The sequence below is a fragment of the Ranitomeya variabilis genome, chromosome 2 (assembly GCF_051348905.1).
Source record: "Ranitomeya variabilis isolate aRanVar5 chromosome 2, aRanVar5.hap1, whole genome shotgun sequence".
Taxonomy (NCBI): Eukaryota; Metazoa; Chordata; class Amphibia; order Anura; family Dendrobatidae; genus Ranitomeya; species Ranitomeya variabilis.
In genome coordinates, this window is record NC_135233.1 from 241,143,717 (window position 1) to 241,167,199 (window position 23,483).

A 23,483-nucleotide genomic window follows, 5' to 3' on the forward strand; every position below is an offset into this window, starting at 1 on the left:
TCAGAGATGACTCTACTGGTCCAATCATCAGGAACAAACAGTTTATCAGGTGGGCAACGATCCGGTCTATCCGCCTGAAACTCCTGCAAGGCCCGCCGCAGGTCTGGAGAAACGGCTGACAATACCACTCCATCCTTAAGGATACCTGTGGGCTCAGAGTTACCAGGCGAGTCAGGCTCAAAACTCCTAGAAAGGGCATCCGCCTTAACATTCTTAGAACCCGGTAGGTATGACACCACAAAATTAAACCGAGAGAAAAATAATGACCAGCGCGCCTGTCTAGGATTCAGGCGCCTGGCGGTCTCAAGATAAATCAAGTTTTTGTGGTCAGTCAATACCACCACCTGATGTCTGGCCCCCTCAAGCCAATGTCGCCACTCCTCAAAAGCCCACTTCATGGCCAAAAGCTCCCGATTCCCAACATCATAATTCCGCTCAGCGGGCGAAAATTTACGGGAAAAGAAGGCACAAGGCCTCATCACGGAGCAGTCAGAACTTTTCTGCGACAACACTGCCCCAGCTCCGATCTCAGAAGCGTCGACCTCAACCTGAAAAGGTAGAGCAACATCAGGCTGACGCAACACAGGGGCAGAGGAAAAACGGCGCTTAAGCTCCCGAAAGGCCTCCACAGCGTCAGGGGACCAATCAGCAACATCAGCACCCTTCTTAGTCAAATCGGTCAATGGCTTAGCAATATCCGAAAAACCAGCAATAAATCGACGATAAAAGTTAGCAAAGCCCAAAAATTTCTGAAGACTCTTAAGAGAAGAGGGCTGCGTCCAATCACAAATAGCTTGAACCTTGACAGGATCCATTTCAATGGAAGAGGGAGAAAAAATATATCCCAAAAAGGAAATCCTCTGTACCCCAAAAACACACTTAGAACCCTTCACACACAAAGAATTAGACCGCAAAACCTGGAAAACCCTCCTGACTTGCTGGACATGAGAGTCCCAGTCATCCGAAAAAATCAGAATATCATCCAGATACACAATCATAAATTTATCCAAATACTCGCGAAAAATATCATGCATAAAGGACTGGAAAACTGACGGAGCATTTGAAAGACCAAAAGGCATCACTAAATACTCAAAGTGGCCCTCGGGCGTATTAAATGCGGTTTTCCACTCATCCCCCTGCCTGATTCGCACCAAATTATACGCCCCACGAAGGTCAATCTTAGAGAACCACTTGGCCCCCTTTATGCGAGCAAATAAATCAGTCAGCAACGGCAATGGGTATTGATATTTTACAGTGATTTTATTCAAAAGCCGATAATCGATACATGGTCTCAAAGAGCCGTCTTTTTTTGACACAAAGAAAAAACCGGCTCCTAAGGGAGATGACGATGGACGAATATGTCCCTTTTCCAAGGACTCCTTTATATATTCTCGCATAGCAGCATGTTCAGGCACAGACAGATTAAATAAACGACCCTTTGGGTATTTACTACCCGGGATTAAATCTATGGCACAATCGCACTCTCGGTGCGGAGGTAATGAACCAAGCTTGGATTCTTCAAAGACGTCACGATAGTCAGACAGGAACTCAGGAATTTCAGAGGGAATAGATGATGAAATGGAACCCACAGGTACATCCCCATGAGCCCCCTTACATCCCCAGCTCAACACAGACATAGCTCTCCAGTCGAGGACTGGGTTGTGAGATTGCAGCCAAGGCAATCCTAGCACCAAATCATCATGTAGATTATACAGCACCAGAAAGCGAATAATCTCCTGGTGATCCGGATTAATACGCATAGTTACTTGTGTCCAGTATTGTGGTTTATTATTAGCCAATGGGGTGGAGTCAATCCCCTTCAGAGGAATAAGAGTCTCCAAAGGCTCTAAATCATACCCACAGCGTTTGGCAAAGGACCAATCCATAAGACTCAAAGCGGCGCCAGAGTCGACATAGGCGTCCGTGGTAATAGATGACAAAGAGCAAATCAGGGTCACAGATAGAATAAACTTAGACGGTAAGGTGCAAATGGAAACAGATTTATCAAGCTTTTTAGTGCGCTTAGAGCATGCTGATATTACATGAGTAGAATCACCACAATAAAAACACAACCCATTTTTCCGTCTAAAATTCTGCCGCTCGCTTCGGGACAGAATTCTATCACACTGCATACTCTCTGGCGACTTCTCAGTGGGCACCGCCAGATGGTGCACTGGTTTGCGCTCCCGCAAACGCCTATCGATCTGAATAGCCATTGTCATGGACTCATTCAGACCCGCAGGCACAGGGAACCCCACCATAACATCCTTAATGGCATCAGAGAGACCCTCTCTGAAAGTCGCCGCCAGGGCGCACTCATTCCACTGAGTAAGCACAGACCATTTACGGAATCTTTGACAGTAAATTTCCGCTTCATCTTGCCCCTGAGATAGGGACATCAAAGTTTTTTCTGCCTGAAGCTCCAAATGAGGTTCGTCATAAAGCAACCCCAAGGCCAGAAAAAACGCATCCACATTGAGCAACACAGGATCCCCTGGTGTCAATGAAAAAGCCCAGTCTTGAGGGTCGCCCCGGAGCAAGGAAATCACAATCCTGACCTGCTGTGCAGGGTCTCCAGCAGAGCGAAATTTCAGGGACAAAAATAATTTGCAATTATTTCTAAAATTCTGAAACCCAGATCTATTCCCCGAGAAAAATTCCGGCAAAGGAATTCTCGGCTCAGATACAGGTGCATGAAAAACAAAGTCTTGCAAATTTTGTACCTTCGTGGCGAGATTATTCAAACCTGCAGTTACACTCTGAAGATCCATTACAAACAGGTGGACACAGAGCCATTCAAAGATTAGGAAAAAAAAAAAAAAAAAAAAAATTCTCAGCAGACTTCTTATTTCTCTCCTTTCTCAGCCAAGGAATTTAACCCTTTAGTGGGCCGGTCAAACTGTCATGATCTCAATGGCAAGAGATCATAGCATAAGCATATATAGGAACTAGCTCTTGGAAGATGGGAACTGAGCTGACCATGAACTAAACCTAACGCACAACTAGCAGTGGCCGGGTAGCATGCCTACGTTGATTCTAGATGCCCAGCACCAGCCGGAGGACTAAATAATGCTAGCAGAGGAAAATATAAGTCCTAGCTCACCTCTAGAGAAATACCCCGAAAGGAGACAGAGGCCCCCCACATGTATTGGCGGTGAATAAAGATGAAATAACAAACGTAGTATGAAAATAGGTTTAGCAAATTTGAGGTCCACTTACTACATAGCAGAAGACAGAAAGGACACTTTCATGGTCAGCTTAAAACCCTATCAAAACACCATCCAGAAATTACTTTAAAACTCTGGCATTAACTCATAACACCAGAGTGGCAATTACTGTTCACAAGAGCTTTCCAGACACAGTAACGAAACTACAGCTGTGAACTGGAACAAAAATGCAAAAACAAACATGGACAAGAGTCCAACTTATCTAGTAGTTGTCTAGGAGCAGGAACAAGCACAGAGAGGCTTCTGATAACATTGTTGACCGGCAAGCAACTAACAGAGCAGCAAGGTTATATAGCGACTCCCACATCTTGATGGGAACAGGTGAACAGAGAAGATGAAAACACCAGTTCAATTCCACCAGTAGCCACCGGGGGAGCCCAGAATCCAAATTCACAACACACAGGGGTGAAAACAGATTCAGCAAATGAGGCCCACTAATACTAGATAGCAGAAAATAGTAAGGGGTCTGTGCGGTCAGTAAAAAACCCTAACAAAATATCCACACTGAGATTTCAAGAACCCCCGCACCAACTAACGGTGTGGGGGGAGAAACTCAGTCCCCTAGAGCAACCAGCAAGCGAGGAGATCACATCTTAGCAAGCTGGACAAGAAACATGATGAATGCTGATAATCAAAAAATGAACGGACAAAAACTTAGCTTGTCTTGGAGAGGCTGGGAGCAAGGTAATCACAAGGAATATGAAGAGCACTGAATACATTGATAGCAGGCAAGGAACTGAGTATCCAGGTGAGTTAAATAGGAAACGAACCAAGGATAACGAACCAGCTGATGCAGCCAACCTGCAGAAGACAATACTACACAGTACCGCTTGTGACCACTAGAGGGAGCCTAAAAATAGAGTTCACAACACATACCTCTCGGTCGTTCTGTCCCGCGCCGTAATCCATGTGTGGGGATAATTAATTTTCAACCTGTGCAGTGCCAAGATGCGACCGTCCAGGCTGAGAACCACTGGTGAATGAGCTGCAGGGAACGCAGTGTCTGTGACCTGGGATGACGTCATAGAGGTTACTTTCGGTCACTGAGGCTCCGTTCCCAGCCAGGCTGAACTGCAGTTTCTTCGGTGAGATTCCCGCTAGCACCGTGAGCCGTGAGTGCTAGCGGGGATCTCATCGCAGCTCAGCCTGGCTCGGAACGGAGCCTCGGTGACTGAAAGTAACCTCTATGACGTCACCCCCGATCACTGACGCTGCGTTCCCTGCATCTCATTCACCAGTGGTTCTCAGCCTGGACGGTCGCTTCTTGGCACCGTCCAGGTTGAAAACAAATTATGTTGTAACTTTGGGCACTTACTAGGTCCCTAGAATTAGGGGCTCCCTGGTCTATCCCTATCACCCGGATTACTCCTGAAGATGGAGATGTCGGGTTCTCATGCTTTGCTACTATCCTATATCTACCTAGTTCTGTCCCTTCCCCCACCCAGGGTAGTGGGAAGATCAATTATATAGGAACACACTAACCAGACAAACAAGGGAATACGGAAAGGGATAAATGAAAATACTAACTATACAAAATTGTTATGATCTGGTGACCTTGGAGCCGCATGAAACTTTCTCTGGAGACGGTGGAACCTGTACTGACCGCAATCCTGAACTAACATCGCAACTAGAAGTAGCCGTGGGGTGTGCCTAACACTCCCTAGACACCTCGACACAGTCGGAGGACTAAATACCCCTATAGATAGAAATGGGAATGCTATCTTGCCTCAGAGCAGACCCCCAAAGGATAGGCAGCCCCCCACAAATAATAACTGTGAGTAGGAGAAGAATAGACACACGCAGGTAGAAAACAGGATTTAGCAGAAGAGGCCACTCTAGCTAAATAGGAAAGGATAGGACAGATAACTAGGCGGTCAGTATTAAAACCCTTCCAAAAATATCCACAGCAGATAATACAAAAAGTTCCACAAACTAAAGACATGGAATGTATATCTGCCACTCCAGAGAATCCAGCAAGACTGAGAAAATACTGACACAATCCAAGCTGGGCAAGAAAACACAAAGAATAGCACTGAATTGTGAAGCACACAACATGTGTGCCACAGGGAAAAAGAACCAGACACTTAACTTTGCTGATTTGGCAGAAAGGGAGGAGGAACCAGGCAGAGGTCCTACACCTCCCAACAACAATTGACAACTGGCAAGGACTAATGAATCCTGCACGCCTAAATACCCCAGTCAGATCTGCAATCAGCAGATACACCTGACCAGGGCTGCAACTCAGGGGCAACTGCATTACCACCTACAACCACCGGAGGGAGCCCAAAAGCAGAATTCACAACACAAAATACACTCACTAAACAACAGAGAGGGACACATGGGAGTTAAAGGATGGAGAAACCAAAGGAGAGGATGAGAATGTGAACACAGACAAAACTTCAAGCAACAATCTCCAAATACCACCTCCAACTCCAGATCCAGGCAGTAAGAACAAGCATTGACAATCCCTAAATGCCAGAGATGAGCATATATAGCAGAGGGGAGTGGCCAACACTGAACAGCTGAAACAATGCGGGTAGGAAAGCTCCAGGAGCTTCAACTGTACAGATTAAACCTTGCACTGCTAGCAAGGAAAAAACCTGCACTGTTTAATAAGATGGTGAAGTACTTCTAACCATTGCAGGAGTGTGTGAAACCAGACACCGCGGTCTTCTGTTACCTCTCTGTCAAGGATATACCTGTGACAATAACTATTCACCCCTTTAAAGTCAATACTTTGCTGCTATAATTGCCGCAAAAGAAGGCTCTACAAATAACTTTAAATTAGTCTATATGAGCTTTCCACATCTTGCCTCCGGGATTTTTGCCCATTCCTCAAGGCAAAACTAATCCATCTACTTCTAGTTCCTCTGGGGAACAGCAATCTTAAAGTCTAACCACAGATTCTCGATTGAATTAAGGTCTGGGTATTGACTAGGCCACTGCACAACATTTACATGTTTTCCCTTAAGCAGTATGTTTTGGGTCATTGTTTTGGGCTTTGACTAGGCAATCCAAAGCATTTACACGTTTTCACTTGAACCACTCGAGTGTTGGTTTAGCAGTTTGCTTTGGGTTATTTTATTGTTGGAATGTGAACCTCCCTCCCAGTCTCAAATCACTGACAGACTGAAACAGGTTTTTCTCAAGAATATCCATATTTTTGTAACATCCATCTTCCTCTATACTCTGACCATTTTACCTGTACCTGCTGCTGAAAAACATCTCCACATCATGATTGTGCCACCATCATGTTTCACCGGGGGGGACGGTGTTCTTGGAGTGTAAAGGCTTTTTTCTGCCCACTCTCCATAAAGGCCATATCTGGGGAGTGTATGGCTTTTTGTGGTCGTATAGACAGATACTGCAGCCTCTACTTGGGACCTCTGTAGCTCTTTCAGAGCTTTAGGGATACCTTTTGGTCTTTGTGCTGCCTCTCTGATTAATGCCCTGCTTGCCAGGGCTGAGAGTTTTGGTGGGCGGCCTTCTGCTTGGTAGATAAGCCATACACTCCATAGAGGTGGCCTTTATGGAAGAGTGGGCAGAGAAATGCTTTCTTTTACAAACCAATATTGTAAGGCTAGTTTTGAGTTTGCCAAAAGATATGTGGGAGACTCCCCAAATTTATAACTGAAGGTGCTGTGGTCAAATGAGACCAAAATTTTACTTTTTGGTCACAAAGGTAAACCCTATGTCTGGCTCCAAACCAACACAGTTCATCACCCCCAATGACAACATCCCCACAGTGAAACATGGTGGCAGCCAGGGCTGTGGAGTTGGTAAGTCCATTTCCCTGACTCCGATTCCACAGCACTGGCTCACTACTGAGCATGTACATAAAATGCAGCACGGATTCATCTCAACTAAAAGCCTAGATCCTTAGATCAGGAATAGAACAGACATTTATAGGACATTTTATAACTTTCCCAAATTATTATGAAAACATTTACAGCACATCCTGCACTGAACTACTGAACCCAATTTATTATATATTTTAGGAGTCGAAGTCTGTCCATTTTATACCGACTCCGACCCCATCAAATTGGATACCGACTCCACGACTGACATTATCCTGCTGTGGGGATGTTTTGGGAAGTAGGGATAGGGAAAGTGGTCCTAGTGGAGGGGAAGATGGATGGTATGACATACAGGGATATTCTTGAGCAAAACCGTTTTCTCTGTCAGTGATTTAAGACTTGGTTGGAGGTTCACCTTCCAAGAAGACAATGGCACAAATCATACTGCTAAAGCAACACTCGAGTGGTTTAAGATGAAACGTGTAATTGTTTTGGAGTGACCTAGTCAAAGCCCAAACCTTAATCCAACTTATAATCTGTGGTCAAAACTGAAGATTGCTATTCAACAGAGGAAACCATCTAACTTGAAGGAACTGAAGCAGTTTTGCCTTTAGGAAAGGGTAAAAATCACAGTGGCGAGATGTGGAAAGCTCATAGAGACTTATCTAAAGTTACTTGTAGCTCTTAGTGCCGCAAAAAAAGTGACTAGTTATGCACACTGAAGTTTACAGTTAATTTGTCCTGTTTGTTGTTTGCTTTGCAATAAAAAGAAAACCAAACATTTACAGTTGTAAGCATGTTCTTTACATGAACTGATGCAAACCCTCAAAAAAACTGTGAAATTACAGGTTGTGAGGTAGCAAAACACAAAAATGGCAAGGTGAACGAATACTTTCGCAAGCCATTGTAGCAAGGACATTTTTATACGATTATCTCAGTACAGGAACATTTTTTTTAACGCATTCATTTGTGGAACTTTTTTTTATTCCAAGATCTATTAAAATGTATTTTGTTCATGAGGGAACCACATTAATGGGCCATTTTGGCACCTCTTTAGAAGGTGAGTGGTGATAAATAATATTGACTTAGATGCACCTTCAGGGGTTACTGTGCACCTGCCCTACCTGCCAGTGGCGCACTTGTCCCGACTGGTATCTGTGGACATGATGCAATCCGTGCTGATCACCTCCAAATGTGGAAGTTGGTAGTTACGAAATGTCGTTTATCTTTTCCGACTCAAAAGTACACATGAAAGCTGTGCTTTGGGAAAGCTCATGGATACTGTGTTGAGATTTATGAAGCCTAAACCTCCCTTACCTTGACTTCATCTTTCAGGGAAGAATTACGAAGCCCCTATACACATTAGTAGGTCCTGCTGAAAACAGTGGGGTGGGTTTGATCATCTGTTCTCAAAGCTGTGTGGGTCCATTTTTACCATCTCCCTAATTATCTACCTTGTGTTTACGAGACTCATATTCACTCAGCATGTTGTTAAACTCATTACCCTGACTCCCACCCCCCTGCTCCCTCTCTGGAGCACTCTGGAATGCCCGCTCAATCGGCAATAAGCGTCATGTGATTCATGACCTTTTTCTCTCTCACAAACTTGCCTTCCTCGGCCTCACAGATACATGGCTAACACCCTCTGACACCGCCTCCCCTGCTGCGCTCTGTTATGGCAGCCTCCATTTCACCCACACCCCTCGCCCCGGCAGCAGACATGGTGGAGGAGTGGGTCTTCTCCTTTCTTCTAACTGCACCTTTATCCCAATCTCACCTCTATCCTCTCTTATCCTCCCCTCTTTTGAAGTCCACTCTGTTCGCATCTACTCTCCCTTCAACCTCCAAGTGGCCGTCATATACCGATCTCGGGGCCCGGCCACTGCCTTTATTGACGAATTCTTTACCTGGCTTCTTCACTTTCTTTCAATTGACATTCTCACTATCATAATGGGTGACTTCAACATCCCCACTGATACCCTTCAGTCAACAACCGCCAAACTACTGTCCCTTACTTCATCTTTTGGACTTACTCAGTGGTCCTCCGCAGCCACCCACACAGACGGACATAAATTAGACCTGGTCTTCACCCCTCTGCTCTCTATCTAACTTCACCACCTCCCTTCTCTCCCTATCCGACCACCATCTGCTCATCTTCTCATCCCTGTCCTCCTCACCGATCACCGATGTCCAGCAACATGCGCACCGCCGCAGAAACCTCACACACCTAGACACCCACACACTCTCTGACTCTATCCTTCCACAGGCATCCATATCCTCACCCCACGACTCAGACAGTGCCACTGCTTTCTACAATGCCACTCTCGCATCATCTATTGACACGGTTGCCCCTCTCGTTCGTGGCAGAGTGCTTCTTATCAATAGACAACCCTAGCACAATAACACCAACAAAAAAGCTCCTCCAAGTCTCCAGGGTTGCAGAGCGGCGTTAGAAGAAAACACATTCGCAAGATGACTTCACTGCATTCAAACAGGCAACACTCGCTTTCAAATCTGCTCTCACCACTGCTCAACAGGCCTACTTCACAACCCTCTTATTTTCCCTATCCTACAACCCCAAGCAGTTATTCAAAACCTTTAACTCCCTCCTCCGCCCCCCACTGCCCCCTCCAACCTCCCTCATCTCTGCTGAGGACTTTGCCACACACTTTAAAAATAAGATCGACCAAACAAGGCAAGTCTTCATTGTTCAACCACCACAACCCCTTTGTATACCAGGCGAATTCCCAAACAACATAACCTCCCTGTCCAACATCACTGAAGGGGGGCTTAATTGGCTCCTCTCCAAATCGCACCTCACCACATGTGCTCTCGACCCCATCCCACCTTCTCCCCAACCTAACCGCCACTCTTAACCCATCCCTTACCCACCTTTTCAACCTATCACTAACTTCTGGTACCTTCCCTTCTGCTTTCAAACATGCCACAATCACGCCTATCCTTAAAAAGCCAACCCTCAATCCAGCTGCTATGTCCAGCTATCGCCAAAAATATCGCTACTCCCATTCGCTTCCAAACTCCTGGAGCAGCACGTCCACGCTGAACTTTCCTCCCACCTCTCATCTAACTTGCTCTTTGACAATCTACAATCTGGTTTCCACCCCCCTTCACTCAACTGAGACAGCCCTGACCAAAATTACTAACAACCTACCTACAGTGTTGTGAATTCCTTTCTCGGGCTCCCTCCTGTGGTCATGAGTGGTATTGTGTGAGTTCTGTTCTTGGGCTCCCTCTGGTGGCCTTTAGTGCTTACTGCGGGTCTGTAGCTGGAATCCAGCTGCCTCGTTTTCTGCTAGTCTGGCCTCTATTTAGCTCCACCTGGACCTTCACTTTTTGCCTGCTGTCATTGTATTCAGTACTGGTTCTGATCTCTCTGGACTTTCCTTGTGACCTGTCTCCTCCTGAGAAGCTAAGTCTTGCTAGTTCATGTTTGCTCATTATTTCCTTGAAAATGTTTCTCTGTATATGATCAGTTCTGTCCAGCTTGCTTATATGTAATATTTTCGCTTGCTGTAAGTTCTGGGGTGCACAGTTGCACCCCTCACATCGTGAGTCGGTGTGGGGGTTCTTGTAATCTCTGCGTGGTTTATTTTTGATAGCATTTTATACTGACCGCACAGATCCCTTGCTGTCTTCTGAGTATTTAGTGTTAGCGGGCCTCATTTGCTAAAAACCTGTTTTCATTTCTACGTTTGTGTTTTCCCCTTTACTCACCGTTATTATTTGTGGGGGGCTGTCTAAAACTTTGGGGTGATTTCTCTGAGGCAAGTAAGGCTTTGCTTTCTCTCTAGGCGTAGCTAGGTGCTCAGGCTGTGACGAGGCGTCTAGGATTTTAGGTAACGCTCCACGGCTGCCTATAGTGTGTATTGATAGAATCAGGGTTGCGGTCAGTATAGCTCCCACATCCCCAGAACTTGTCCTAAGGATTTCTGTTTACTTAGCAGGTCAGTTTGCGATCCTTGCCACCAGGATCATAACAGTACAGCAGGCCGTAAAAGAGTTAATGCATCGCAAAAGAGGGAGAAGAGAGATCCTGAGTTCATTTTTTTTTTTTTTTTCCTCTGCAGTGTGTCTAGCCTCTCTCCTCCCCTTAATCTCTGGGTGGTTCAGAATTCAGCTGCAGACATGGACATTCAGAGTCTGTCCTCTAGTCTGGATCATCTCACTGCAAGTGTACAAGGTATCCAGGATTATGTAGTTCACAGTCCTATGTCAGAGCCTAAAATACCAATTCCTGAGTTATTCTCTGGAGATAGATCTAGGTTTTTGAATTTCAAAAATAATTGCAAATTATTTCTTTCTCTGAGACCTCGTTCCTCTGGTGACCCTGTTCAGCAAGTTAAAATTATTATTTCTTTGTTACGTGGTGACCCTCAAGATTGGGCATTCTCTCTGCCGCCAGGAGATCCTGCATTACTAAATGTGGATGCGTTTTTTCTGGCGCTTGGATTGCTTTATGAGGAACCTAATCTAATAGACCAGGCAGAAAAGGTTTTGCTGGCTCTCTCTCAGGGTCTGGATGAAGCAGAGGTTTACTGTCAGAAGTTTAGGAAATGGTCTGTGCTCACTCAGTGGAATGAGTGTGCCCTGGCAGCAATTTTCAGAAAAGGTCTTTCTGAAGCCGTTAAGGATGTTATGGTGGGGTTCCCCATGCCTGCGGGTCTGAATGAGTCTATGTCGTTGGCCATTCAGATTGATCGGCGTTTGCGGGAGCGCAAACCTGCGCACCATCTGGCGGTATTTTCTGAGCAGAAACCTGAGTCTATGCAATGTGACAGGATTCTGACCAGAATTGAACGGCAGAATCACAGACGTCAGAATGGGTTGTGCTTTTACTGTGGTGATTCTACTCATGTTATCTCTGATTGTTCTAAGCGCACAAATAGGGTCACTAAATCTGTCACCATTGGTACTGTACAGCCCAAATTCATTTTGTCTGTTACTTTGATTTGCTCCCTGTCATCCTACTCAGTTATGGCTTTTGTGGATTCAGGTGCTGCCCTGAACTTGATGGATTTGTCATTTGCCAGGCGCTGTGGTTTTATCTTGGAGCCTTTGCAATTTCCTATTCCACTAAAGGGAATTGATGCTACGCCATTGGCCAAGAATAAGCCTCAGTACTGGACTCAAGTGACCATGTGCATGACTCCTGCACATCAGGAGGTGATTCGTTTTCTTGTGTTACATAATTTGCATGACGTTGTCGTGTTGGGTCTGCCATGGCTGCAGGCTCATAATCCAGTCCTGGATTGGAAAGCAATGTCTGTGTCAAGTTGGGGTTGCCAGGGGATTCATGGCGATGCTCCTTTGGTGTCAATTGCTGCTTCTACTCCTTCTGAAGTCCCTGAATTTCTGTCGGACTACCAGGATGTATTTGATGAGCCCAAATCCAGTGCCCTACCTCCTCATAGGGATTGTGATTGTGCTATAAATTTGATTCCTGGTAGTAAGTTCCCCAAGGGACGACTTTTCAATTTATCTGTACCAGAACATACCGCTATGCGGAGTTATATAAAGGAGTCTCTGGAGAAGGGGCATATTCGCCCGTCCTCGTCCCCTTTGGGTGCGGGGTTCTTTTTTGTGGCCAAGAAGGATGGTTCTCTGAGACCTTGTATAGATTATCGCCTTCTAAATAACATCACGGTCAAATTTCAGTATCCTTTGCCATTGCTGTCTGATCTGTTTGCTCGGATTAAGGGGGCTAGTTGGTTCACCAAGATAGATCTTCGAGGAGCGTATAATCTTGTGCGTATAAAACAGGGCGATGAATGGAAAACGGCATTTAATATGCCCGAAGGCCATTTTGAGTACTTGGTGATGCCTTTTGGGCTCTCTAATGCACCTTCCGTGTTTCAGTCCTTCATGCACGACATCTTCCGAGAGTATCTGGATAGATTTATGATTGTGTACCTGGATGATATTTTGGTATTTTCTGACGATTGGGAATCCCATGTGAAGCAGGTCAGGATGGTATTTCAGGTCCTGCGTGCCAATGCCTTATTTGTGAAGGGCTCTAAATGTCTCTTCGGAGTCCAGAAGGTTTCCTTTTTGGGCTTTATTTTTTCTCCTTCCACTATTGAGATGGATCCAGTTAAGGTCCAGGCTATTTATGACTGGACTCAACCTACATCAGTGAAGAGTCTTCAGAAGTTCTTGGGCTTTGCTAATTTTTACCGTCGCTTCATCACTAATTTCTCTAGTGTGGTTAAGCTTTTGACGGATTTGACCAAGAAGGGTTCTGATGTGACCAATTGGTCTCTTGCGGCCGTGGAGGCCTTTCAGGAGCTGAAACGTCGGTTTTCTTCGGCTCCTGTCTTGCGTCAGCCGGATGTCTCTCTCCCTTTCCAGGTCGAGGTTGATGCCTCTGAGATAGGAGCAGGGGCTGTCTTGTCGCAGAAAAACTCTGATGGCTCTATGATGAGGCCATGTGCTTTCTTTTCAAGAAAGTTTTCGCCTGCTGAGCGGAATTATGATGTTGGTAATCGGGAGTTGTTGGCAATGAAGTGGGCATTTGAGGAGTGGCGACATTGGCTTGAGGGATCCAAACATCGTGTGGTGGTCTTGACGGATCACAAGAATTTGACTTATCTCGAGTCTGCCAAACGGTTAAATCCTAGACAGGCTCGATGGTCGCTGTTTTTCTCCCGTTTCAATTTCGTGGTTTCATACCTTCCGGGTTCAAAGAACGTGAAGGCTGATGCCCTTTCTAGGAGTTTTGTGCCTGACTCTCCGGGAGTTTCTGAAACGGCTGGTATCCTCAGAGAGGGGGTGATTCTGTCTGCCATCTCCCCTGATTTGCGGCGGGTGCTGCAGGAATTTCAGGCCAATAAACCTGACCGTTGTCCACCGGAGAGACTGTTTGTCCCGGATAGATGGACCAGTAGAGTTATTTCCGAGGTTCATTCTTCGGTGTTGGCGGGTCACCCTGGAATTTTTGGTACCAGGGATTTGGTGGCTAGGTCCTTTTGGTGGCCGTCCTTGTCGCGGGATGTGCGTTCCTTTGTGCAGTCCTGTGGGATTTGTGCTCGGGCCAAGCCTTGCTGTTCTTGTGCCAGTGGTTTGCTTTTGCCTTTGCCTGTCCCAAAGAGGCCTTGGACGCATATTTCCATGGATTTTATTTCGGATCTTCCAGTCTCTCAGAGGATGTCTGTCATCTGGGTGGTTTGTGATCGTTTTTCTAAAATGGTCCATTTGGTGCCCTTGCCTAAGCTGCCTTCCCCCTCCGATTTGGTGCCGCTGTTTTTTCAGAATGTGGTTCGTTTGCATGGGATTCCGGAGAACATTGTGTCTGACAGAGGATCCCAGTTTGTGTCCAGATTTTGGCGGTCCTTTTGTGCTAAGATGGGCATTGATTTGTCGTTTTCGTCGGCCTTCCATCCTCAGACGAATGGCCAAACTGAACGAACTAATCAGACCTTGGAAACTTATCTGAGATGTTTTGTTTCGGCTGATCAGGATGATTGGGTGTCCTTTTTGCCATTGGCTGAGTTCGCCCTCAATAATCGGGCTAGTTCTGCTACTTTGGTTTCACCTTTTTTTTGCAATTCTGGTTTTCATCCTCGTTTTTCCTCAGGTCAGGTTGAGCCTTCGGACTGTCCTGGGGTGGATTCTGTGGTGGATAGGTTGCAACAGATTTGGAACCACGTAGTGGACAATTTGACGTTGTCACAAGAGAAGGCTCAGCGCTTTGCTAACCGCCGTCGCTGTGTGGGTCCCCGACTTCGTGTGGGGGATTTGGTATGGCTGTCTTCTCGTTTCGTTCCTATGAAGGTTTCCTCTCCTAAGTTCAAGCCTCGTTTCATCTGTTCTTATAAGATTTTAGAAACCCTTAACCCTGTGTCATTTCGTTTGGACCTCCCAGCATCGTTTGCCATTCATAATGTGTTCCATAGGTCATTATTGCGGAGGTATGTGGTGCCTGTGGTTCCTTCTGTTGATCCTCCTGCTCCGGTGTTGGTTGAGGGAGAATTGGAGTATGTGGTGGAGAAGATCTTGGATTCTCGTATTTCGAGACGGAAGCTTCAGTACTTGGTTAAGTGGAAGGGCTATGGTCAGGAGGATAATTCCTGGGTTGTCGCCTCTGATGTCCATGCGGCTGATTTGGTTCGTGCCTTTCATCTGGCTCGTCCGGATCGGCCTGGGGGCTCTGGTGAGGGTTCGGTGACTCCTCCTCAAGGGGGGGGGGGTACTGTTGTGAATTCCGTTCTCGGGCTCCCTCCTGTGGTCATGAGTGGTATTGTGTGAGTTCTGTTCTTGGGCTCCCTCTGGTGGCCTTTAGTGCTTACTGCGGGTCTGTAGCTGGAATCCAGCTGCCTCGTTTTCTGCTAGTCTGGCCTCTATTTAACTCCACCTGGACCTTCACTTTTTGCCTGCTGTCGTTGTATTCAGTACTGGTTCTGATCTCTCTGGACTTTCCTTGTGACCTGTCTCCTCCTGAGAAGCTAAGTCTTGCTAGTTCATGTTTGCTCATTATTTCCTTGAAAATGTTTCTCTGTATATGATCAGTTCTGTCCAGCTTGCTTATATGTAATATTTTCGCTTGCTGTAAGTTCTGGGGTGCACAGTTGCACCCCTCACATCGTGAGTCGGTGTGGGGGTTCTTGTAATCTCTGCGTGGTTTATTTTTGATAGCATTTTATACTGACCGCACAGATCCCTTGCTGTCTTCTGAGTATTTAGTGTTAGCGGGCCTCATTTGCTAAAAACCTGTTTTCATTTCTACGTTTGTGTTTTCCCCTTTACTCACCGTTATTATTTGTGGGGGGCTGTCTAAAACTTTGGGGTGATTTCTCTGAGGCAAGTAAGGCTTTGCTTTCTCTCTAGGGGTAGCTAGGTGCTCAGGCTGTGACGAGGCGTCTAGGATTTTAGGTAACGCTCCACGGCTGCCTATACTGTGTATTGATAGAATCAGGGTTGCGGTCAGTATAGCTCCCACATCCCCAGAACTTGTCCTAAGGATTTCTGTTTACTTAGCAGGTCAGTTTGCGATCCTTGCCACCAGGATCATAACACTACAGCCAAAGCTAATGGACAATACTCAATACTCCTCCTTCTAGACCTGTCCTCTGCTTTCGACACAGTTGACCACTGCCTCCTACTACAGATCGTCTCCTCCTTTGGCATCAAAGACCTTGCCCTATCCTGGATCTCCTCATACCTTTCCAACCGCACATTCAGCGTCTCCCACTCCCACACTACCTCCTCATCCCACCCTCTCTCTGTTGGAGCCCTCCAATGCTCTGTCCTAGGACCCTTACTCTTCTCAATCTGTTCATTTGGCGTGGGACAATTTGTAAAGTCCCTTGGATTTCAGTACCAACTTTATGCTGATGACACTCAGATCTACCGCTCTGGCCCAGACATCACTTCTCTGCTGTCCAGAATCCTGGAGTGTCTATCAGCCATATCCTCCTTCTTCTCCTCTCCCTTCCTCAAACTCAATGTGGATAAATCTGAACTCAACATCTTTCCTCCATCTCCTTACCTGACCTATTTATCGCAATTAACGGCATCACGCTTTCCCCCCATACCGGAAGTCCGCTGCCTCGGAGTAACCCTTGACTGCCCTGTCCTTCAAACCACCCATCTAAGCTCTTTCCACCTCCTGTTGCCTTAAGCTCAAAAATATCTCCAGAATCCGTCCTTTCCTCAATCATCAATCTATTGAAATGCCTGTGCATGCCCTCATCATCCCCCGCCTTGACTACTGCAACATTCTTTTCTGTTGCTTCCCTGCTAACACCCTTGCATCTCTCCAGTCCATCCTTAACTCTGCTGCCCGACTAATTCATCTCTCTCCTCGCTACTCCTCTTCTTCCCCCCTCTGCAAATCTCTTCACTGGCTCCCATTTCGTCAGCTTATCCAGTTCAAATTACTAATACTGACCTACAAAGCCATCGATAACCTGTCTCCTCCATATATCTCTGAACTAGTCTCCCGATATCTTCACTCATTTAATAATCTCCAGTCCTCCCAAGACCTCCTTCAATCCTCCACACTTATTCACTCCTCACCCAACCGCCTCCAAGACTTCTCTCGAATATCCCCATCCTCTGGAATTCTTTGCCCCAACACGTCTGACTATCAACCACATTTGGATCCTTCAGATGGAACCTGAAAACCCAGCCTTCAGGAAAGCCTACAGCCTGCACTGACCCCGCTGCCTCCTCACCAACACCGGAGCTCCTGTAACCCTCAACCTATTGTCTCCATCCCCTCCATCCTGTAGAATGTAAGCCCACAATGGCAGGGTCCTTACCCCTCTGTATCAGTCTTTAATTGTTAGTTTGCTTACTGTAAGTGATATCTGTAATTTGTATGTAACCACTTCTCATGTACAGCACCATGGAATCAATGGTGGTATGTAAATAACAATAATACTTGGAGATTTGATGGAAAATTGACTTCGTATCAGTCTTCATTATTTTTCTCTCTTTCCAGTCAATTTGCTGTTAAAAAACAAACAATTGTCCAGGAAAATAAATATTCAGAAAATGAAGAGGCAGATGTGAGTTTGTATAATTTAACGTTGGATTGTCATTCTGGGGGCTTTCTACCGTTATGAGTAAAATATGTACCATATATAATTGTACAACCTCCAGTCATAGCGTAATGATTTGGTTTTTTTTTTATTTATTTGGATGAGCCACATTTTGTAAAGGAGTTTTTTTTTTTTTTATCCCTTTTTAAGTAGACGTTCCGTTGATGATCACTAGATGGCACATTTGTTAAAGCTAAATTTGTTGTTTAGGTCCTCCTGTCCATCACTTGTTCTATAGTATCATTTTGCATAACCAAGAATTGTGAGACCCTCTGAACAGGTTTACACAGTTCATTTGCAATTTTCTTTTGGATTGTTGAGAGAAAAGATTAGTATCAATTTGTAAAATGATATAGCCACTCACAATTGCTGATGATTAATGTTGGCAATGTTTCAATTGGCCTACCTCTTGTGCCTCCCTTTTTATTGTAGGCATAAAATGTTTTTGTTGCTATTTTAGATTTGTTATCCACATTAAATAGAAAAATCTTCTGCAATCCCGCATGTCATTGCAAAATTTAGTGCAGTTTTCACCCCTCTATGTCAAGTGGGGGAAAGATTGCTGTGTGTGTGTGTGTGTGTGTGTGGGGGGGGGGGGCTGCATGAGGAGATGTGTTCACCACATATGCATGGATATTTTGCTGCATTTCTAAACCTACAATTTAGTTTTTACATTTGGGGCACTTATGAGACAATATAGATATGTGACTACACTGCAATGTTCATCTATCCACTTAAAGGGAATCTGTCCACTTTTATCCGATTATATAAATGAGTTGTTCCAGGCTATGGGGAGGATGCTGCCCAGAAGATAATTCTGCCTCCGTATTTCAGTATCCTATGTGTCACCTCCTACTGCATCACTCTGTCCTTGTGACGTCGGGTGCTCGTCCAGAAGTCTCGCACCTGCACATTCTATCTCCCAGCATTCTTCAGTATTCTGCCCTTCTATGGGCATAGGCGTCATGTTGTGAGTCACTGGTACTTCCGCTCCCAGTGTTCTCCAGCATGCAGAAACCTTGCACTGTACAAGTGCCAGTGACTCGCTGGCACATGCGCTGTTAGAACATGAAGCGTATGCCTATAAGGGTATGTTTCCACGGTCAGGAAACGCTGCGGAATGGATGCTGCGTACGGCCGCAGTGTCTAATCTGCAGCTGCCAGATGTTACAGCATAGTGGAGGGGATTTTATGAAATCCCATCTCCACTATGTGTTAAGAGACGCAGGTGGCAGACCTGCGTATACGCACATGCGGCGCGTCTTTATAGATCGCAGCGTGTCTATTTATCTTGCGTAGACGGTATGGTAAATTCAAGATATGCAAAGTCTTGATTCTCTACTCTTCTCCATTGTTCCTCATCGTTATTTAAGGGTAATTTTTGACTGAAGCTGATGACGTGTTTTCCCACTCATCATGATCTTAACACCAGGTGATCATATTGAGTCGTCCATGTAGAAACTTGGATTGGGACGTTGTGTTTTGTGGAGCACAGTGCAGGAATGTTTTTGTGTCCCCGTGTGGCAATCATTATCATCTGTTTGGAAGAACTGAGTAATGAGTTGCACAAGATTGTTTGCTTGAGTTTTGTTTTGATACAAGACAGACACCTTGGCGCACTGACCCCCATGTAATCACGGTGTGGATAGATGACAAGATGATTCATTGTTTGACTCTCTCCCCCTCCCTCACAGTGTTTTTTTAATTATCTCTTATTTGCATGCAGACTAATTTTTGTATTTGAATGTTTTACTAGTTTCCATTATGTCATACGAATTTTTATGCTGTAGGTCAGTTGTGTTGCACTGTAAAGGCCCCGTCTCACATAGCGATTTACCAACGATCACGACTAGCGATACGACCTGGCCGTGATCGTTGGTAAGTCGCTGTGTGGTCGCTGGGGAGCTGTCACACAGACCGCTCTCCAGCGACCAACGATCAGGGGAACGACTTCGGCATCGTTGAAACTGTCTTCAACGATGCCGAAGTCCCCCTGCAGCACCCGGGTAACCAGGGTAAACATCGGGTTACTAAGTGCAGGGCCGCGCTTAGTAACCCGATGTTTACCCTGGTTACCAGCGTAAATGTAAAAAAAACCAAACAGTACATACTTGCCATCTGATGTCCGTCAGGTCCCTTGCCGTCTGCTTCCTGCTCTGACTGAGCAGCCGTACAGCGAGAGCGCAGCGGTGACGTCACTGCTGTGCTGCGCTCTCGCTGTACGGCCGGATCTCAGTCAGAGCAGGAAGCAGACGGCAAGGGACCTGACGGACATCAGATGGCAAGTATGTACTGTTTGTTTTTTTTTACATTTATGCTGGTAACCAGGGTAAACATCGGGTTACTAAGCGCGGCCCTGCGCTTAGTAACCCGATGTTTACCCTGGTTACCAGTGAAGACATCGCTGGATCGGTGTCACACACACCGATTCAGCGATGTCAGCGGGACCTCAGCGACCAAAAAAAGGTCCAGGCCATTCCGACACGACCAGCGATCTCACAGCAGGGGCCTGATCGCTGGTACGTGTCACACATAGCGAGATCGCTACTGAGATCGCTACTGAGGTCGCTGTTGCGTCACAAAACTTGTGACTCAGCAGCGATATCGCTAGCGATCTCGCTATGTGAGACGGGGGCTTAAGGGTACATGCCCACGTTCAGGATTTGCTGAAGTTTTGATGCGTATTTATGTAGCATCAAAACCGCAGCAGCGAGATGTGACCGCATAGTGGATGGGATTTAGAGAAATCCAATGTCTATTGTGTGTCTGTGCAGCTGCGTATTGACCCTGGAAACTGACAAGTGGTGCGTCTTTCAGATTTGCTGGATGGTAATTTCTCTTGCAGATACGCTAGTCTTCGCAATAGTAAATTCCACAATAGAATATATTGGATGCGGTAAGTTCACATGGTTCAGTGAACACATGCAGATTAACCTGCGTTCAATAGAACCATCCAAAATGCTGCTACTTCTGGATCGTGAGCACATAGCCTTATAGTAGCTACTGGGCATTACAGAGAATATAGCCATTTGATATTGTGGCAAGTTTAGCAGGTACACAAATATATCAGGGTTAAGTCCGCCTTTTGCCATCATTTTACAGAGGGTATATAATATATGTATATACAAAATATATATATATATATATATATATATATATATATATATATATATATATATATATATATATATATATATATATATATACAGTTAGGTCCATATATATTTGGACAGAGACAACATTTTTCTAGTTTTGGTTATAGACAATACCACAATGAATTTTATACAAAACAATTCAGATGCAGTTGAAGTTCAGACTTTCAGCTTTCATTTGTGGGTATCCACATTAAAATCGGATGAAGGGTTTAAGAGTTTCAGCTCCTTAACATGTGCCACCCTGTTTTTAAAAGGACCAAAAGTAATTGGACAGATTCAATAATTTTAAATAAAATGTTCATTTTTAGTACTTGGTTGAAAACCCTTGGCTGGCAATGACTGCCTGAAGTCTTGAACTCATGGACATCACCAGACGCTGTGTTTCCTCCTTTTTGATGCTCTGTCAGGCCTTCACTGCGGTGGTTTTCAGTTGCTGTTTGTTTGTGGGCCTTTCTGTCTGAAGTTTAGTCTTTAACAAGTGAAATGCATGCTCAATTTGGTTGAGATCAGGTGACTGACTTGGCCATTCAAGAATATTCCACTTCTTTGATTTAATTAACTCCTGGGTTGCTTTGGCTTCATGTTTTGGGTCATTGTCTATCTGTAGGATGAAACGACGACCAATCAGTTTGGCTGCATTTGGCTGGATCTGAGCACACAGTGTGGCTCCGAATACCTCAGAATTCATTCGGCTGCTTCTGTCCTGTGTCACATCATCAATAAACACTAGTGACCCAGTGCCACTGGCAGCCATGCATGCCCAAGCCATCACACTGCCTCCGCCGTGTTTTACAGATGATGTGGTATGCTTTGGATCATGAGCTGTACCACGCCTTCGCCATACATTTTTCTTTCCATCATTCTGGTAGAGGTTGATCATGGTTTCATCTGTCCAAAGAATGTTCTTCCAGAACTGTGCTGGCTTTTTTAGATGTTTTATAGCAAAGTCCAGTCTAGCCTTTTTATTCTTGATGCTTATGAGTGGCTTGCGCCGTGCAGTGAACCCTCTGTATTTACTTTCATGCAGTCTTCTCTTTATGGTAGATTTGGATATTGATACGCCTACCTCCTGGAGAGTGTTGTTCACTTGGTTGGCTGTTGTGAAGGGGTTTCTCTTCACCATGGAGATTATTCTTCTATCCTCCACCACTGTTGTCTTCCGTGGACGCCCAGGTCTTTTTGCATTGATGAGTTCACCAGTGCTTGCTTTCTTTCTCAGGATGTACCAAACTGTAGATTTTGCCACTCCTAATATTGTAGCAATTTCTCGGCTTGTTTTTTTCTGTTTTCGCAGCTTAAGGATGGCTTGTTTCACTTGCATGGAGAGCTCCTTTGACCGCATGTTTACTTCACAGCAAAACCTTCCAAATGCAAGCACCACATCTCAAATCAACTCCAGGCCTTTTATCTGCTTAATTGAGAATGACATAAAGAAGGGATTGTCCACACCTGTTCATGAAATAGCCTTGGAGTCAATTGTCCAATTACTTTTGGTCCCTTTAAAAACAGGGTCGCACATGTTAAGGAGCTGAAACTCTTAAATCCTTCATCCGATTTTAATGTGGATACCCTCAAATGAAAGCTGAAAGTCTGAACTTCAACTGCATCTGAATTGTTTTGTTTAAAATTCATTGTGGTAATGTCTATAACCAAAATTAGAAAAATGTTGTCTCTGTCCAAATATATATGGACCTAACTGTATATATATAATTGTCTAAGGGGTACTTCCGTCTTTCTGTCTGCAACTTCCGTCACGGAAATCCCGCGTCGCTGATTGGTCTCGCCAGCTGCCTGTCATGGCTGCCGCGACCAATCAGCGACGGGCACAGTCCGATTAGTCCCTCCCTACTCCCCTGCAGTTACTGCCCTGCTATTCTCACCCTCCATCGTCGGACGATGCTCTCACGCCCGCCGCCACCTTCTGTTCCCAGAGATGCATTGCGAAATTACCCAGTAGACTTAGCGGTCTCGCTTCTGGGTAATTTCGCAATGCATCCTGGGAACGGAAGATGGCGGCAGCCACGCGCGCATTGCCAGGACTTCGCTGGATCCCTGCGGGTGAGTATATAACTATTTTTTATTTTAATTTTTTTTAACAGGGATATGGTGCCCACACTGCTAAATGCTATGAGGGATGTGTTATTTACTGCGTGGGCTGCGTTATATACTACATGGCTGCTAGATACTGTGTGGGCTGTGCTATATACTATGTGGGCAATGTTAGATACTACATGGCTGCTATATACTGCGTGGGCTGCTATATACTGCGTGGGCTGCTATATACTGCGTGGGCTGCTATATACTGCGTGGGCTGCTATATACTGCGTGGGCTGCTATATACTGCGTGGGCTGCTATATACTGCATGGGCTGTGCTACATAGTATGTGGGCAATGTTATATACTGCGTGGGCTGTGTTATATACTACATGCACTGTGTTATATACTGCGTGTCCTGTGTTATATACTATGTCGCCTGTGTTATATACTACGTCGCCTGTGTTATATACTGCGTGGCTGCTATATACTGCGTGGGCTGTGCTATATACTGTTTGGGCTGTATTATCGCAGCGGGTATTCTACAATATGTATGTATGTATGTATGTATATAGCAGCCACATAGTATATAGCACAGGCCACGTACATACACACATATTCTAAAATACCTGATGCTTTAGAATCGGGCCACCATCTAGTGTATATCTATATATATATATATATATATATATATATATATATATACAC

At 45.3% G+C, this 23,483-nt stretch overlaps 1 protein-coding gene across 33 annotated transcripts in view; it reads left to right on the top strand.

Moving 5' to 3' along the window:
- RALGPS1 (Ral GEF with PH domain and SH3 binding motif 1) overlaps nt 1-23,483 on the top strand; it is a 1,054,187-nt gene that overhangs the window by 252,320 nt on the left and 778,384 nt on the right. For 4 of the 33 annotated variants that reach the window (XM_077284267.1, XM_077284269.1, XM_077284277.1 and 1 more), the window contains one exon: nt 17,487-17,553. The exons of the other annotated variants lie outside the window; for them this stretch is intronic. The gene's annotated coding sequence lies outside the window, so the exon portion shown is untranslated. The remainder of the gene's footprint in view (nt 1-17,486; nt 17,554-23,483) is intronic. 33 annotated transcript variants of the gene reach the window in all.